The following is a 19,356-nucleotide window of genomic DNA, read 5'->3' as shown; positions in this document are numbered from 1 at the left end:
TAGTATTAGAGACAGAGCAGAGATACCGTACAGGAGAGACAGGAGTAGTATCACACAGAGCAGAAATACTGTACAGGAGAGACAGGAGTAGCATTAGAGACAGAGCAGAGATACCGTACAGGAGAGACAGGGGTAGTATTAGAGACAGAGCAGAGATACCGTACAGGAGAGACAGGAGTAGTATTAGAGACAGAGCAGAGATACCGTACAGGAGAGATAGGAGTAGTATTAGACAGAGCAGAGATACCGTACAGGAGAGACAGGAGTAGTATTAGACAGAGCAGAGATACCGTACAGGAGAGACAGGAGTAGTATTAGAGACAGAGCAGAGATACCGTACAGGAGAGACAGGAGTAGTATTAGAGACAGAGCAGAGATACCGTACAGGAGAGACAGGAGTAGTATTAGAGACAGAGCAGAGATACCGTACAGGAGAGATAGGAGTAGTATTAGACAGAGCAGAGATACCGTACAGGAGAGACAGGTGTAGTATTAGAGACAGAGCAGAGATACTGTACAGGAGAGATAGGAGTAGTATTAGACAGAGCAGAGATACTGTACAGGAGAGATAGGAGTAGTATTAGACAGAGCAGAGATACCGTACAGGAGAGACAGGTGTAGTATTAGAGACAGAGCAAAGATATTGTACAGAAGAGACAGGAGTAGTATTAGACAGAGCAGAGATATCACACAGGAGAGACAGGGGTAGTATTAGACAGAGCAGAGATACCGTACAGGAGAGACAGGGGTAGAATTAGACAGAGCAGAGATACCGTACAGGAGAGACAGGGGTAGTATTAGAGACAGAGCAGAGATACCGTACAGGAGAGACAGGTGTAATATTAGAGACAGAGCAGAGATACCGTACAGGAGAGACAGGTGTAGTATTAGAGACAGAGCAGAGATATCACACAGGAGAGACAGGCGTAGTAGTATAGACCGAGCAGAGATACCGTACAGGAGAGACAGGAGTAGTAGTATAGACCAAGCAGAGATACCGCACAGGAGAGACAGGAGTAGTATTAGACAGAGCAGAGATACTGTACAAAAGAGACAGGAGTAGTATTAGAGACAGCAGAGATACCGCACAGGAGTAGTATTAGATGGAGCAGAGATACCGTACAGGAGAGACAGGAGTAGTATTAGAGACAGAGCAGAGATACCGTACAGGAGAGACAGGAGTAGTATTAGAGACAGAGCAGAGATACCGTACAGGAAAGACAGGAGTAATATTAGACAGAGCAGAGATACCGTACAGGAGAGACAGGAGTAGTATTAGAAACAGAGCAGAGATACCGTACAGGAGAGACAGGAGTAGTATTAGACAGAGCAGAGATATCACACAGGAGAGACAGGTGTAGTATTAGACAGAGCAGAGATACCATTCAGGAGAGACAGGGGTAGTATTAGAGACAGAGCAGAGATACCGTACAGGAGAGGCAGGGGTAGTATTAGACAAAGCAGAGATACCATAAAGGAGAGACAGGAGTACTATTAGAGACAGAGCAGAGATACCGTACAGGAGAGACAGGAGTAGTATTAGACAGAGCAGAGATAACGTACAGGAGAAACAGGAGTAGTATTAGACAAAGCAGAGATACCGTAAAGGAGAGACAGGAGTACTATTAGAGACAGAGCAGAGATACCGTACAGGAGAGGCAGGAGTAGTATTAGACAGAGCAGAGATATTGTACAGGAGAGACAGGAGTAGTATTAGAGACAGCAGAGATAACGTACAGGAGAGACAGGAGTAGTATTAGACAGAGCAGAAATACTGTACGGGAGAGACAGGGGTAGTATTAGACAGAGCAGAGATACTGAACAGGAGAGACAGGAGTAGTATTAGGCAGAGCAGAGATACCGTACAGGAGAGACAGGTATAGTATTAGACAGAGCAGAGATATTGTACAGAAGAGACAGGAGTAGTATTAGAGCAGAGATATCGTACAGAAGAGACAGGAGTAGTATTAGACAGAGCAAAGATATCACAGGAGAGACAGGAGTAGTATTAGACAGAGCAGAGATATTGTACAGGAGAGACAGGAGTAGTATTAGACAGAGCAGAGATATCACAGGAGAGACAGGAGTGGTATTAGACAGAGCAAAGATATTATACAGAAGAGACAGGAGTAGTATTAGGCAGAGCAAAGATATTGTACAGAAGAGACAGGAGTAGTATTAGAGACAGAGCAGAGATATTACAGGAGAGACAGGAGTAGTATTAGACAGAGCAGAGATATCGTACAGAAGAGACAGGAGTAGTATTAGAGACAGCAGAGATAACGTACAGGAGAGACAGGAGTAGTATTAGACAGAGCAGAGATACCGTACAGGAGAGACAGGGGTAGTATTAGAGACAGAGCAGAGATATCGTACAGGAGAGACAGGAGTAGTATTAGAGACAGAGCAGAGATACCGTACAGGAGAGACAGGAGTAGTATTAGACAGAGCAGAGATACTGAACAGGAGAGACAGGAGTAGTATTAGGCAGAGCAGAGATATCGTACAGGAGAGACAGGAGTAGTATTAGAGACAGAGCAGAGATATGGTACAGGAGAGACAGGAGTAGTATTAGACAGAGCAGAGATATTGTACAGGAGAGACAGGAGTAGTATTAGACAGAACAGAGATGTCACAGGAGAGACAGGAGTAGTATTAGACAGAGCAGAGATAACGTACAGGAGAGACAGGAGTAGTATTAGACAGAGCAAAGATATTGTACAGAAGAGACAGGAGTAGTATTAGCCAGAGCAGAGATATCACAGGAGAGACAGGAGTAGTATTAGACAGAGCAGAGATATTGTACAGAAGAGACAGGAGTAGTATTAGAGACAGAGCAGAGATATCGTACAGGAGAGACAGGAGTAGTATTAGAGACAGAGCAAAGATACCGTACAGGAGAGACAGGAGTAGTATTAGACAGAGCAGAGATACTGAACAGGAGAGACAGGAGTAGTATTAGACAGAGCAGAGATACCGTACAGGAGAGACAGGTGTAGTATTAGAGACAGAGCAGAGATATCGTACAGATGAGACAGGAGTAGTATTAGACAGAGCAGAGATATTGTACAGAAGAGACAGGAGTAGTATTAGACAGAGCAGAGATATCACAGGAGAGACAGGAGTAGTATTAGACAGAGCAGAGATACCGTACAGGAGAGACAGATGTAGTATTAGACAGAGCAGAGATATTGTACAGAAGAGACAGGAGTAGTATTAGACAGAGCAGAGATATCGTACAGAAGAGACAGGAGTAGTATTAGACAGAGCAGAGATATCGTACAGAAGAGACAGGAGTAGTATTAGACAGAGCAGAGATATCGTACAGGAGAGACAGGAGTAGTATTAGAGACAGAGCAGAGATACCGTACAGGAGAGACAGGAGTAGTATTAGAGACAGAGCAGAGATACCGTACAGGAGAGACAGGAGTAGTATTAGACAGAGCAGAGATACTGAACAGGAGAGACAGGAGTAGTATTAGATAGAGCAGAGATATTGTACAGGAGAGACAGGAGTAGTATTAGAGACAGAGCAGAGATATCGTACAGGAGAGACAGGAGTAGTATTAGAGACAGAGCAAAGATACCGAACAGGAGAGACAGGAGTAGTATTAGACAGAGCAGAGATACCGTACAGGAGAGACAGGTGTAGTATTAGAGACAGAGCAGAGATATCGTACAGATGAGACAGGAGTAGTATTAGACAGAGCAGAGATATTGTACAGAAGAGACAGGAGTAGTATTAGACAGAGCAGAGATATCACAGGAGAGACAGGAGTAGTATTAGACAGAGCAGAGATACCGTACAGGAGAGACAGATGTAGTATTAGACAGAGCAGAGATATTGTACAGAAGAGACAGGAGTAGTATTAGACAGAGCAGAGATATCGTACAGAAGAGACAGGAGTAGTATTAGACAGAGCAGAGATATCGTACAGAAGAGACAGGAGTAGTATTAGACAGAGCAGAGATATCGTACAGGAGAGACAGGAGTAGTATTAGAGACAGAGCAGAGATACCGTACAGGAGAGACAGGAGTAGTATTAGAGACAGAGCAGAGATACCGTACAGGAGAGACAGGAGTAGTATTAGACAGAGCAGAGATACTGAACAGGAGAGACAGGAGTAGTATTAGACAGAGCAGAGATACCGTACAGGAGAGACAGGTGTAGTATTAGAGACAGAGCAGAGATATCGTACAGATGAGACAGGAGTAGTATTAGACAGAGCAGAGATATTGTACAGAAGAGACAGGAGTAGTATTAGACAGAGCAGAGATATCACAGGAGAGACAGGAGTAGTATTAGACAGAGCAGAGATACCGTACAGGAGAGACAGATGTAGTATTAGACAGAGCAGAGATATTGTACAGAAGAGACAGGAGTAGTATTAGACAGAGCAGAGATATCGTACAGAAGAGACAGGAGTAGTATTAGACAGAGCAGAGATATCGTACAGAAGAGACAGGAGTAGTATTAGACAGAGCAGAGATATCGTACAGGAGAGACAGGAGTAGTATTAGAGACAGAGCAGAGATACCGTACAGGAGAGACAGGAGTAGTATTAGAGACAGAGCAGAGATACCGTACAGGAGAGACAGGAGTAGTATTAGACAGAGCAGAGATACTGAACAGGAGAGACAGGAGTAGTATTAGATAGAGCAGAGATATTGTACAGGAGAGACAGGAGTAGTATTAGAGACAGAGCAGAGATATCGTACAGGAGAGACAGGAGTAGTATTAGAGACAGAGCAAAGATACCGAACAGGAGAGACAGGAGTAGTATTAGACAGAGCAGAGATACCGTACAGGAGAGACAGGTGTAGTATTAGAGACAGAGCAGAGATATCGTACAGAAGAGACAGGAGTAGTATTAGACAGAGCAGAGATATTGTACAGAAGAGACAAGAGTAGTATTAGACAGAGCAGAGATATCACAGGAGAGACAGGAGTAGTATTAGACAGAGCAGAGATACCGTACAGGAGAGACAGGTGTAGTATTAGACAGAGCAGAGATATTGTACAGAAGAGACAGGAGTAGTATTAGGCAGAGCAGAGATATCACAGGAGAGACAGGAGTAGTATTAGACAGAGCAGAGATAACGTACAGGAGAGACAGGAGTAGTATTAGACAGAGCAGAGATATCGTACAGAAGAGACAGGAGTAGTATTAGACAGAGCAGAGATATCACAGGAGAGACAGGAGTAGTATTAGAGACAGCAGAGATAACGTACAGGAGAGACAGGAGTAGTATTAGACAGAGCAGAGATATCACAGGAGAGACAGGAGTAGTATTAGACAGAGCAGAGATATCGTACAGAAGAGACAGGAGTAGTATTAAACAGAGCAGAGATAACGTACAGGAGAGACAGGAGTAGTATTAGACAGAGCAGAGATATCGTACAGAAGAGACAGGAGTAGTATTAGACAGAGCAGAGATATCACAGGAGAGACAGGAGTAGTATTAGAGACAGCAGAGATAACGTACAGGAGAGACAGGAGTAGTATTAGACAGAGCAGAGATATCACAGGAGAGACAGGAGTAGTATTAGACAGAGCAGAGATATCGTACAGAAGAGACAGGAGTAGTATTAGACAGAGCAAAGATATCACAGGAGAGACAGGAGTAGTATTAGACAGAGCAGAGATACCGTACAGGAGAGACAGGAGTAGTATTAGAGACAGAGCAGAGATACCGTACAGGAGAGACAGGAGTAGTATTAGAGACAGAGCAGAGATACCGTACAGAAGAGACAGGAGTAGTATTAGACAGAGCAGAGATATCGTACAGAAGAGACAGGAGTAGTATTAGAGACAGAGCAGAGATACCGTACAGGAGAGACAGAAGTAGTATTAGAGACAGAGCAGAGATACCGTACAGAAGAGACAGGAGTAGTATTAGACAGAGCAGAGATATCGTACAGAAGAGACAGGAGTAGTATTAGACAGAGCAGAGATATTGTACAGGAGAGACAGGAGTAGTATTAGACAGAGCAGAGATATCACAGGAGAGACAGGAGTAGTATTAGACAGAGCAGAGATAACGTACAGGAGAGACAGGAGTAGTATTAGACAGAGCAGAGATATCGTACAGAAGAGACAGGAGTAGTATTAGACAGAGCAGAGATATCATAGGAGAGACAGGAGTAGTATTAGACAGAGCAGAGATATCGTACAGAAGAGACAGGAGTAGTATTAGACAGAGCAGAGATATCATAGGAGAGACAGGAGTAGTATTAGACAGAGCAGAGATATCGTACAGAAGAGACAGGAGTAGTATTAGACAGAGCAGAGATATCACAGGAGAGACAGGAGTAGTATTAGACAGAGCAGAGATATCACAGGAGAGATAGGAGTAGTGTTAGACAGAGCAGAGATACCGTACAGGAGAGACAGGAGTAGTATTAGAGACAGAGCAGAGATGCTGAACAGGAGAGACAGGAGTAGTATTAGACAGAGCAGAGATATCACACAGGAGAGACAGGAGTAGTATTAGACAGAGCAGAGATACCGTACAGAAGAGACAGGAGTAGTATTAGAGACAGAGCAGAGATACCGTACAGGAGAGACAGGAGTAGTATTAGACATAGCAGAGATGCTGAACAGGAGAGACAGGAGTAGTATTAGACAGAGCAGAGATACCGTACGGGAGAGACTTAAGTAGTTGCAGCCAAGTTTCATAAGAGTTTTGTAAAGTGCTGGATGTTGTGAGAAGTGTGAAAGAGATAAATGAGATCAGAGAAAAGCTATGTGGACTGCAAAGGAGAAGATGGAAAAGAGCGGGGAGACAAAGCAGGAACAGAAGAGACAGCACCAAACTGGAGACATTGCAGTGACAAGGAATGCATTACCGAGGAGTGGTGTTAGCTAATGATGAGAGTGCAGCATTAGATGGACGAGTTTAGGGTGAGTCAAGAGAGTGCAACATTACAGAAGAGTGTGCAGGATTAGTGATGAGAGTGCAGCACTACAGAAGAGAGTTCATAGTTAGCGATGAGAGTGCAGCATAACAGAAGAGAGCACAGGGTGAGTGGTGAGCGCAACATTACAGAGGATAGTTCAGAGTGAATATGGAGAGTACAGCATTACAGAAGAAAGTTTAGAGAGAGCAACGAGAGTGCAACATTACAGAAGAGAGTTCAGGGCGAGTGACGAGACTGCAGCATTACAGAAGTCAGTTCAGGGCGAGTGACGAGACTGCAGCATTACAGAAGTCAGTTCAGGGTGAGCGACGAGACTGCAGCATTACAGAAGTGAGTACAGGATGAGTGACGAGTGACTTCAGCATTAGAGAAGAGCGTTCAAGGTGAGAGATGAGAGTGCAATATTACAGAAGAGAGTTCAAGGTAAGTGACTAGAGTTCAGCATTAAAGAAGAGAGTTGTAGGTGAGTGATGAGAGTGCAACATTACAGAAGAGAGCTCTGGGTGAGTGTAGAGATTGCAGCATTACAGAAGCAAGTTCAAAGTGAGTGATGAGAGTGCAGCATTACAGAAGAGAGTTCAGAATTAGTGATGAGAGTGCAGCATTACAGAAGAGAGTTCAGAATTAGTGATGAGAGTGCAGCATTACAGAAGAGAGTTCAGAATTAGTGATGAGAGTGCAGCATTACAGAAGAGAGTTCAGAATTAGTGATGAGAGTGCAGCATTACAGAACCCCGTGGGGTGGCACAGGGACAGGCACACTCACTCTTTGGCTGGTAGACTGCCTCCAGCTGCATACTTGATGAATTATTGAGAGGTCTCATCAGAATGGAGTAGTCAGGTTGTCTCTCTGGTGTAATCTGATATAGACTGGTGTTCTCACCTGCCTTAGAGAGTGCAGCTGTCAGGAGAAGGGGAGCAGTCTGGACCCTGGTAGATGATGGGAGCCGATAGAGTGTGAGCTCCCTTGGTTGCGGAGTGTGCTCTGCACAGTGCTGGACTCTTCTCCATACAGCATGGCTCTGAGATGGAGATAGACCCATGGGTTGGGCTAAATATTAACCATTCCCAGAGCAGAACCTTACAGAGACTGTGCAGTAGAGACCGAAAGGAGCAGACAAGAACATCCAGTATATGTGGAGGGTTATATAGGAAACTAGGACAAGACAGCACAGAAGTGTATGGAGTGTGTAGTGACAGATACAGTGAGGAGGTTACGGAGTGTGTAGTGACAGGTACACACAGTAATGAGAGGTTTATGGAGTGTGTTATGACAAGTACACACAGTGATGAGGTGTATGCAGTGTGTAGTGATGGGTACATACAATGATGAAGTCTATGGAGTGTGTAGTGATGGGTATACACAGTGATGAGGTGTATGGAGTGTATAGTGACGGATATACATAGTGATGAGGTGTATGGAGTGTGTAGTGATGGGCATACACAGTGATGAGGTGTATGGAGTGTGTAGTGACGGGTATATACAGTGATGAGGTGTATGGAGTGTGTAGTGACGGGTATATACAGTGATGAGGTGTATGGAGTGTGTAGTGACGAGTATACACAGTCATGAGGTGTATGGAGTGTGTAGTGATGGGTATATACAGTGATGAGGTGTATGGAGTGTGTAGTGACGGGTATATACAGTCATGAGGTGTATGCAGTGTGTAGTGATCGGTACATACAATGATGAAGTCTATGGAGTGTGTAGTGACGGGTATATACAGTCATGAGGTGTATGCAGTGTGTAGTGACGGTATATACAGTCATGAGGTATATGGAGTGTGTAGTGACGGGTATACACAGTCATGAGGTGTATGCAGTGTGTAGTGATCGGTACATACAGAGTGATGAAGTGATGAAGTGATGAAGTCTATGGAGTGTGTAGTGTTATGGTGATGGAATTCTTCTTTAAGCAGTATTTTTTGTATTCTCTTCTAATAATGTCTTTGTCCGGTGGGTCACTGCGATTGTAGCGATACCAGATTTATATTGGTTTTTTATATTTTACTTAATAAAACACCAGTTTTCAAAAATGAACAATTTTCCTCTGGTCGTTGTATTCTGGCTTCTCTAGCCTTATTACTGTTTTGTTCACAGAGCTACAGGAGGGCTCTTTTTTTAGTACCTTTCATTTGTACCAATTTTTGGTATGAACAATTTTTTAATCACTTTTTATTATTTTGGAGGTAGGGTGACCAAAATGCATTGATTTGCACATTCCGGAAATTATTAATTTTTACGATGTTCACTATGGGTGATTTGGGGTATAACAGTCCGTGGGGTCTCATCTTCCTCTTAGTTGGTGATGGGGGTGGGGGGCTGATTTGGGGTATAACAGTCCGTGGGGTCTCATCTTCCTCTTAGTTGGTGATGGTAGTATGGGGGTGGGGTGGGTGGTTTGGGGTATAACAGTCTGTGGGGTCTCATCTTCCTCTTATTTGGTGACAGCTGGACACGTATTGGGCAGCGATCTCCACAGTGGCCTCTTCTTCTCCCAGTAGGATGTAGAGTTTCCTCTTCTTGTCTGCAGATATGAAGTCTGGGATGTGGGCAGAGAGTCTTTGGTAGTAGGTGGCCCTCACAGCTGAGTATTTGGTGCAGTGTAGCAGGAAGTGGGTCTCGCCTTCTAGGGCCCCCTGGTCACAGTGCTGGCACAGTCTGTTCTCCCGTGGCTTGTACGTCTGCCTGTGTTGCCCTGTCTCCATTTCCAGGCTGTGGCCGCTCAGTCTGTACCGGCTCAGGGTCTGTCTGTGTTTGGGGTGGCGTATTCTCTCCAGGTAGGTGGCCATGGTGTAGTCTCTTTGCAATGACTGGTACACAGTGAGTTTCTTGGAGTTATTTATTGCACTTCCCCATTCCTCGATGTACCGCTCTTTGTCTCTCCCAATGGCTCCTTTTATTTGAGCCTTGTTCAGGGCATGTTGGGGGTTTGGTCACTTTCTTTACATTCTGCTGTTTTTCACTTCTAAACAGTATGTCTCGTTCTCGTCCCCCATCCTCCCAGACGCTGTACTATTACAGTGCTGAGAGTTAGCTGTATGCTCCGCGCAACGTAATAGTATGGTACAGAGTGGGAAAGCATTGAAGTGATGGCTGTGATCAGTGCTGGACAGAAGGAGTCAATGTAAGATAGTCAGGATATTGAGATGCTAGCAAAAAAAGGAATCGGAGGCTTTTTTTTCAGCGCTGAAATTCCACACCATTTTCCTCCGTGTGAATAGATCCCTACAGTTTCTGGCTGCAAGTCTAAGTTATCCAAACTGGGGACCTCCATCACCTTCCAGTGTCACCAGACAGGGGCTGGTTTATCTGGGTAGGACTGGTGACGTCATTGACTTGGGGCAGATTTCTCCTGGTAAGTCACGTACTGAAGCAAATAAAGGAGCTTTATGAGAAGTCAAAAGTAGAGCTAAAAACAGTAACATTGAAAGGTCCCTAAATCCGTATAATCGTGACTGTATAAATCTGAATGACATCTTATTAGGACAAGGTCGTTCTCTTTTTGCCCCTATACCTAGTTCAGATTTGTCAGCAGGACGAAAACTCGAGTATTGTGCCAGTGATGGTGATGACTTTTCTGTGGGAGCTGCCAACAAAGATCAACAATAAATGAGAATTGTCTCCCATATTTGTGACATCAGTTGCCCTGCCTAGATAACTGCCCCACACTCAATAGCACCCACATTTATCAGAGCAAACAAAGAGATAAGCGCCTCCCAGACATCATTGCCACCATTTATCTTAAGGAAGACAACTACATGTTGACGGGACGAACTAAAGCACAAATTTCGGAGATGGACAAGCCTGGCACAGTATGTTGGGTCATCCCAGTATAACTTCTATCTGTAGATCTAGGCTTGTTCCTTGCTGCCCATCTCCCGTTCCTGGCTGTCTCTCCGGCTCAGGACAGTCTCATCTGGTTTAAGCTGAATCTTATCTATCTTATCTTTCGTGGAGAGTCTGACTGGAAATTGGAGATTAGAGAACAAGGGAGGAAAAAACAGTTACCTGGAGACCCAGCGAAGGCAAACACCGGCGGTGACTGATTGGAGGTGGTAAGCCCATAGCTATAGACACGCCACATGCAGCCCTTGTGCCCGTCCTCCTCTACACCCTGTGAGGGCAGACACTGTCAGCACATCACTAGGTTGGCACCTGAGTCCGACTCGGTTCCCACAGAGAAGGTAGAGGATGGAAATGTCCAGTATGGTCGCTGCTTCTTCTCCTTCATGATAAGATCTTCCTTTGGCCCCTCATGTAACCCCTCAGATGATCGCCCATGGAGATCACAGGTGACACCTCACACAAAGACATGGTTGTCATCATCTACTGGTGCTGTGACGGCCATGATAGCCCCAGTAATATAACAGATAGTCGTCCATAGTCACAAAACATGGCAGGATAGATAAAAAGCATCTCAAAATCATAGATGCGTTTTACATAGATGCAACTTTATTGTATAGGTGTGTGATGTATATAGGTGTGTCTGACGTATTTAGGTGCGTGGTATATATAGGTATGTGATGTATACCTCCTGGACCACCTACAACCGGCAGTCTGCTAAGGAAGCACCAGCATGACTGCAGGTTGTCCAGCTCCAGCCGCTCATAAGACATCCCCTGAAAATAAGACAGGTCATATATTTCGGAAGAGAATTTAATATAAGACACTGTCTTATTTTCGGGGAATCAGGGTATGTGATATATACTGTACAGATGTGTCATGTATAGAGATATTTGATTTATGGATGTGTGATGTCTATAGGTGTGCAATGAATTATTGATGGTTGATATACACTCACCGGCCACTTTATTAGGTACACCTGTCCAACTGCTCGTTAACACTTAATTTCTAATCAGCCAATCACATGGCGGCAACTCAGTGCATTTAGGCATGTAGACATGGTCAAGACAATCTCCTGCAGTTCAAACCGAGCATCAGTATGGGGAAGAAAGGTGATTTGAGTGCCTTTGAACGTGGCATGGTTGTTGGTGCCAGAAGGGCTGGTCTGAGTATTTCAGAAACTGCTGATCTACTGGGATTTTCACGCACAACCATCTCTAGGGTTTACAGAGAATGGTCCGAAAAAGAAAAAACATCCAGTGAGCGGCAGTTCTGTGGGCGGAAATGCGTTGTTGATGCCAGAGGTCAGAGGAGAATGGCCAGACTGGTTCGAGCTGATAGAAAGGCAACAGTGACTCAAATAGCCACCCGTTACAACCAAGGTAGCCAGAAGAGCATCTCTGAACGCACAGTACGTCGAACTTTGAGGCAGATGGGCTACAGCAGCAGAAGACCACACCGGGTGCCACTCCTTTCAGCTAAGAACAGGAAACTGAGGCTACAATTTGCACAAGCTCATCGAAATTGGACAATTGAAGATTGGAAAAACGTTGCCTGGTCTGATGAGTCTCGATTTCTGCTGCGACATTCGGATGGTAGGGTCAGAATTTGGCGTCAACAACATGAAAGCATGGATCCATCCTGCCTTGTATCAACGGTTCAGGCTGGTGGTGGTGGTGTCATGGTGTGGGGAATATTTTTTTGGCACTCTTTTGGCCCCTTGGTACCAATTGAGCATCGTTGCAACGCCAAAGCCTACCTGAGTATTGTTGCTGACCATGTCCATCCCTTTATGACCACAATGTACCCAACATCTGATGGCTACTTTCAGCAGGATAATGCGCCATGTCATAAAGCTGGAATCATCTCAGACTGGTTTCTTGAACATGACAATGAGTTCACTGTACTCCAATGGCCTCCACAGTCACCAGATCTCAATCCAATAGAGCATCTTTGGGATGTGGTGGAACGGGAGATTCGCATCATGGATGTGCAGCCGACAAATCTGCGGCAACTGTGTGATGCCATCATGTCAATATGGACCAAAATCTCTGAGGAATGCTTCCAGCACCTTGTTGAATCTATGCCACGAAGAATTGAGGCAGTTCTGAAGGCAAAAGGGGGTCCAACCCGTTACTAGCATGGTGTACCTAATAAAGTGGCCGGTGAGTGTATATGATGTATATAGGTATGTGATGTAAATAGATGTGTGATATCTATAGGTGTGCAATGTATTTTAGGTGTGTGATTATATAAGTTTTGTGATGTATATAGATGTGTTATGTATATAGGTATGTGATGTATTATATGTATGTCATGTATATGTGTATGTGATGTATATAGATGTGTACTGTATATGGGTATGTGATGTATATAAATGTGAGATACAGTATATATTGATATATAGATGTATGATGTATAGATGTTTAATGTCTGTAGGTGTGCGATGTATTATAGATGTGTGATGTATATAGACGTGTGATCTATATACCGTATATACTCGAGTTTAAGCCGAATTTTTCAGCCCAGTTTTCGTGCTGAAAATGCCCCCCTCGGCTTATACTCGAGTCAGCAAAAAAATATTATTATTTTTTTAGGAGGGGGGGGGGGTTGTCTATGACCAGCCACAATATCAATGTATAGAATCTCCCATAAAATAGTGCAAAAAAAAAAAAGATTTAAAAATAAATAAATAAAAGTTGTAAATCCCTCCTTTCCCTAGAATACATATAAAAGTAGAAAATGACTGTGAAACACAAACACATTAGGTATCCCTGTGTCTGAAAGTGCCCGGTCTACTGAATATAGGGGATCTGCAGTGCTTCTGTTCCGTCGGGAAGGGGTTAATAGGAGCACTGCAGATACCCTATATTCAGCCAGACTGAATTCCAAGTGGGGGAAAAAAACCCAGTCCTCAAGCTCAGGGAAGGGGCAGACAGACAACCAAAACACCCCCTCCCCTTCCCCAGCAACTACTGCACCCAAAACTCCGACCATTTTAATTTTTGAAATTTTCCAGTAGCTGCTGCATTTCCCCCCCTCGACTTATACTCCAGTCAATAAGTTTTCCCAGTTTTTTGTGGTAAAATTAGGGGCCTCGGCTTTTATATGGGTCGACTTATACTCGAGTATATACGGTAGGTTTGTGATGGATATGTGATGTACAGTATATAGATGTGTGATGTCTATAGGTGTGCGATGTATATAGATGCGTGATCTATATGGGTATGTGATGTATGTATGTGATGTCTATAGGTGTGTGATCTATATGGGTATGTGATGTATGTATGTATGTATGTATGTGATGTCTATGGGTGTGTGATCTATATGGATATGTGATGTACAGTATATAGATGTGTGATGTCTATAGGTGTGCGATGTATATAGATGCGTGATCTATATGGGTATGTGATGTATAAAGGTATGGGATGTACACAGATGTATGATGTATAAAGGTGTGTGATCTATATAGATGTGTGGTCTATATGCGTATATGATGTATATAAGAATGTGATGTATATTTAGATGTAATGCATATACTGTAGGTATGTGAGATATATATTGGTGTGTGATGTATAGATGTAGCAGAGTTAACCTGAACTTCTGCAATTGGTTAAACTACTGCAGCAATGTGATATCTTATTAGGGCTCGTTCACACGGGGCAAGAGAGGGTGGATTTTGGTGCTGAATCCTCCTCAAAATCTAACCCCTCACAATAGAAGTCTATGCAGACTGCTAGCGTTCTTTTTTCCGCTAGCGGTATGTTCCTGCTAGCGGAAAAAAGAAGTGAGCCGCCCTTTCTTCAGGTGGATTCTGTGGCTGATTCAGCCCCGGCGTGTGCCTCCATCCAGAAAAGGGGACACAACTGGTTACAGAACACATACAAATCCATCGTTTTTGACAGATCTTAACAGGTATCTTGCAAAAAAATGTCTGTTTTTGTCAGATCCGTTTTGTTTGTTTTTTTGTCCGGTTAGTAATCTCCAGTGACGTGTCCAGGATCTGACAGACAGTAGTGCTCTCATGTCCTACTGGTGGTCAGGTATTCTCATGTCCGCTCAGAGACCATCAGGGTATGTGATATATACTGTACAGATGTGTCATGTATAGAGATATTTGATTTATGGATGTGTGATGTCTATAGGTGTGCAATGAATTATTGATGGTTGATATACACTCACCGGCCACTTTATTAGGTACACCTGTCCAACTGCTCGTTAACACTTAATTTCTAATCAGCCAATCACATGGCGGCAACTCAGTGCATTTAGGCATGTAGACATGGTCAAGACAATCTCCTGCAGTTCAAACCGAGCATCAGTATGGGGAAGAAAGGTGATTTGAGTGCCTTTGAACGTGGCATGGTTGTTGGTGCCAGAAGGGCTGGTCTCAGTATTTCAGAAACTGCTGATCTACTGGGATTTTCACGCACAACCATCTCTAGGGTTTACAGAGAATGGTCCGAAAAAGAAAAAACATCCAGTGAGCGGCAGTTCTGTGGGCGGAAATGCGTTGTTGATGCCAGAGGTCAGAGGAGAATGGCCAGACTGGTTCGAGCTGATAGAAAGGCAACAGTGACTCAAATAGCCACCCGTTACAACCAAGGTAGCCAGAAGAGCATCTCTGAACGCACAGTACGTCGAACTTTGAGGCAGATGGGCTACAGCAGCAGAAGACCACACCGGGTGCCACTCCTTTCAGCTAAGAACAGGAAACTGAGGCTACTCGAAATTTACTCGATCGCCGATCGGAATCCGATCTTTTCCGATCCCAATCGCTCAACCCTAATCACAGAAACTGATTAGGTGCGGAGACACCAACACGGATGTTACCAAGCCTAAATCTTCTGTACGTTGTGTACTAGAACATTCTCCATTCTTTACCACCAGGTTTGATCGGCATGTTGAGTGTATTGTGACCATCAAGCTTAAAGGGCTCATGTCATGTGATCTATCACCATAAGGATTGTGTTTAACTTGGCTGTTACCTTTTCCCACTTCCTCCTCATTGACCGTTAGTATCAGCAGGGTCACTCAGACTCAGACATTATTGTGGACATTACATTTTTTTTACCCTTTAGTGTTAATGCCTGTAAATCCTGAAGACTAAAGTATACTTAATCTATCAACAAGGTATGTGTGAATTAAGTAGAGGAGAACCTGATCCATTACTCTCTCTCGCTCACTGAGAAGTTGCAACCACATCACATAGAGCATTAGAAAAGCACTGAGCTATATTAATGTGACGGACACACTTGGGGTGAGATAGGAGACTAACTATTAGCAGCAGCATCCTGTCTGTATGTCTCTCTGATTCATTTTCAGTCAGCTACTGCTCCCCCTCCATAGACATCTATGTAATCTTTCACCTCTGTGACCAGAGGCTACCCGAGAGTCCTTATGGCCTTCACCCAGCCCATACCAATCTATAATTTATTACTGAGGGCACTAAAAAAAATCCTGCAAGAAAATTGTATACTGTATGGTTATTTCTTAAGATGATATATGTCATTGTACATCTCTATAATGGCATCTTGCATAGGAAGCATACATCAGATGATAATCCAAGTGTATATGGCTGAGGTGTGTAGCCCTTATCCTGCTTCCACCTATGAAGATGGCCAAGACTAGTCTCACTTCTGTGGATGGCCATCATGGATGATGTTGCAAGCAGTGGAGGAACTACAGCAGGATGTCCTGGAGACACCAGAGAGGTAAAGGAGAGGACAGCAGGAAGCCAACGCCTGTAAGGAAAGGTACTGCTGGAAGCGTCGTCATAACATAGCCAGGGGCCTAGTTGTCACCACAGATTATTCAGGGTGTTGTGCCAGTTTATGAATGGTGGTAACCCCTTCTCGTGTGTGCTCCACTCTAGTCACCATCTCCTCCTACAACCTTTGACAGTACCCTGTCATGCCCCCATTATTGTCAACAACATATCCGCAAAGATGGGGCTGGCCAATGGAAAAAAAATATAACCACTTCTCCATAGGACATGCAATAAATATGTGATCAGTAGGTGCCCAAGGAACCCAATGAATACAAGAACAAGGATCCACGACTCAAATGTGAATGCACCAATGTTCACGTATATGCGGAATAATTCCATTGACAGTCTATGGGAGTGAGCGCCGTATTTGGTCAGTCAGTAGTGCACTTTCGTCATCAGCTGAAGACATGGTTCCCGAGACTCATAATCAGTGCTTGGACCCCCAGCAAACAGCCATAGAGTACCTGAGATGTGGATGGGTGACAAAGGTTTTCTTGTTGAACCACATTGCTCCATACCTTGGCAGACCACGGTTAAAGACCAGCAACATAGCAATATGGTACATGGCAACTGCGACATCTACCTCCAGTTTGCCAGGCATTGGGGGGGGTGGATGATGCCATTATCCACCTTCTTCATAGAGTTCTTTCTCACCTGGAGAAACCAGGGAACACTGTGAGAATAATGTTCTTTGATTTCTCCAGTGCTTTTAACACCTTTCAGCCAAGGGCTACTGGTGGACAAACTGGACCTTGTTGGAGTGGCCATCACTTGTCCAACTGGATACTAGACTACCTCACAAACCGTCCTCAGTATGTGTGTCTGACACTGTGATCTGTAGTACGGGGGCACCACAAGGTACAGTTCTCGCTCCTTTCCTCTTCACACTATACACTGCTGACTTTAAGCACAACTCCTCCAGCTGTTACTTACAGAAGTAATCCGATGACTCTGCTATAGTCGGCCTTATCACTGATGGAGACGGCAGGGAGTACAGAGACTTAAACCAGGATTTAGTGAAATGTTGTCAGCAGAACCACCTCAGGATTAATGCTGGGAAGACCAAGGAGATAGAGGTGGACTTTAGTAAGCGGACAAGTGCTCCTAATCTGGTGGGCATACAGGGGAAAGCCATTGAGATAGTCAAAACCTATAAGTACCTGGGTGTGCTCCTCAATAATAACTGGACTGGACTGGGCTGATCTGGGGCGCTGCACAGAAAGGGTCACAGCAGGCTCTACCTGCTCAGGAGGCTGAGGGCCTTTGGAGTCCAGGGGCCACTTCTTAGAGCATTTTTCAACTCTGTAATATCATCAGCCATCTTCTTCGGAGTGGCCTGCTGGGGAAGTAACATACCAGCCAGAGCCGGAAATAGACTTGATAGGCTGGTTAAAGGGCCAGCTCTGTCCTGGGGAGCCCCCTGGACCCAGTACAGGTGGTGGGTGACAGAAGGATATTGTCCGTGGTGAGCTCCATGCTGGAGAACAACTCCCATCTCATGTATGAGACCGTGACAGCACTGGGCAGTACTGTCAGTGACCGACTGCTTCACCCCAAATGTGAGAAGGAGCGCTATCGGAGATCCTTCCTCCCAACCCTGGTCAGGCTGTATAATCAACATCAGGCTAAGTGAATTTCACTCTGCACAGAGAACTAAATGATCCTGAAGTTTTTCTTTTTCTTTTTAGTTTCTATGACTCCTAGTATCTTTTCTATCTGCTATTCTGAGCTTGTTTGTGTTTTTCTTGTAATATATTACTGTATTATCCATGCTGCTATAACACACTGAATTTCGCCCTGTTGGGATTATTTAATGATTATTTTAGAATCTTATTAAAACGGGGCCACACGGTGGCTCAGTGGTTAGCACTGCAGCCTTGCAGCGCTGGAGTCCTGGTGTTCAAATCCCACCAAGGGCAAAAAACCATCTGCAAGGAGTTTGTATGTTCTCCCCGTGTTTGCATGTGATTTCCATCCCATATTCCAAAAAGACATACTGATAGGAAAAATAAAAATGTACATTGTGAGATCTATGTGGGGCTCACAATCTACATTTACAAAAAAAAAAAAAGAATCTTATTAAAACAAGGGGCTACATTTGTCCTTTTTTCCACCTTCCCCAGTAAATCCTGTAATAAATCTAGGCACATCAGGTATATCTGAACTGCAGTCAAATACCCCAAAAAACGCGGCATACGTGTATAGAAGTGGGAAAAAGCAGCACAACGGAATTAAAACAATATGACAGTGGGGACTACACAGGGCTTTGGCCTTACATGCCATAACCTGTTACATGCAGTGGCTGGAGTTACATGGCGGACATATCACACATGGTTTCTTTTGGGCAGGACGCCAGTGACATTTCTATTTCAGGCCAGTTCCTCCCATTGTCCTCTCGTGTGCTTCCTCCTCCGCAGCGTCTCTTCTGATATCTATCAACTTCATAGAGATTGCTTAGCCGACTGTGTGTAAGAGGGCAAGTCCGGTCAGTGACCACCAGTGGCGTGGCCAGGATCTGACTGATAGTTGTGCTTTCATGTTCCTTCCAGTCAGTGACTGACGGTGGCGCTATCATGTTCTGTCTGTTCAGTGATCATCAGCAACGTGTCCTGGATCTGACTGACGATGGCACTCTCATATCACTGGGTGGCGCTCTCATATCTGCTCAGAGATCATCAGTGATTTGTCCAGGGTCCAACTGACGGTTGAGCTCACGTCCTGTCCTCTCAGTGACACATCCAAGATCTTTGCAGACGGCAACACTCATGTCTGCTCAGTGACCATCAGTGATGCTTCCAGGGTCCGACTAACGGTGGT

This window comes from Leptodactylus fuscus, chromosome 11 (assembly GCF_031893055.1).
Source record: "Leptodactylus fuscus isolate aLepFus1 chromosome 11, aLepFus1.hap2, whole genome shotgun sequence".
Classification (NCBI taxonomy): domain Eukaryota; kingdom Metazoa; phylum Chordata; class Amphibia; order Anura; family Leptodactylidae; genus Leptodactylus; species Leptodactylus fuscus.
This window is presented reverse-complemented; position numbering follows the sequence as displayed.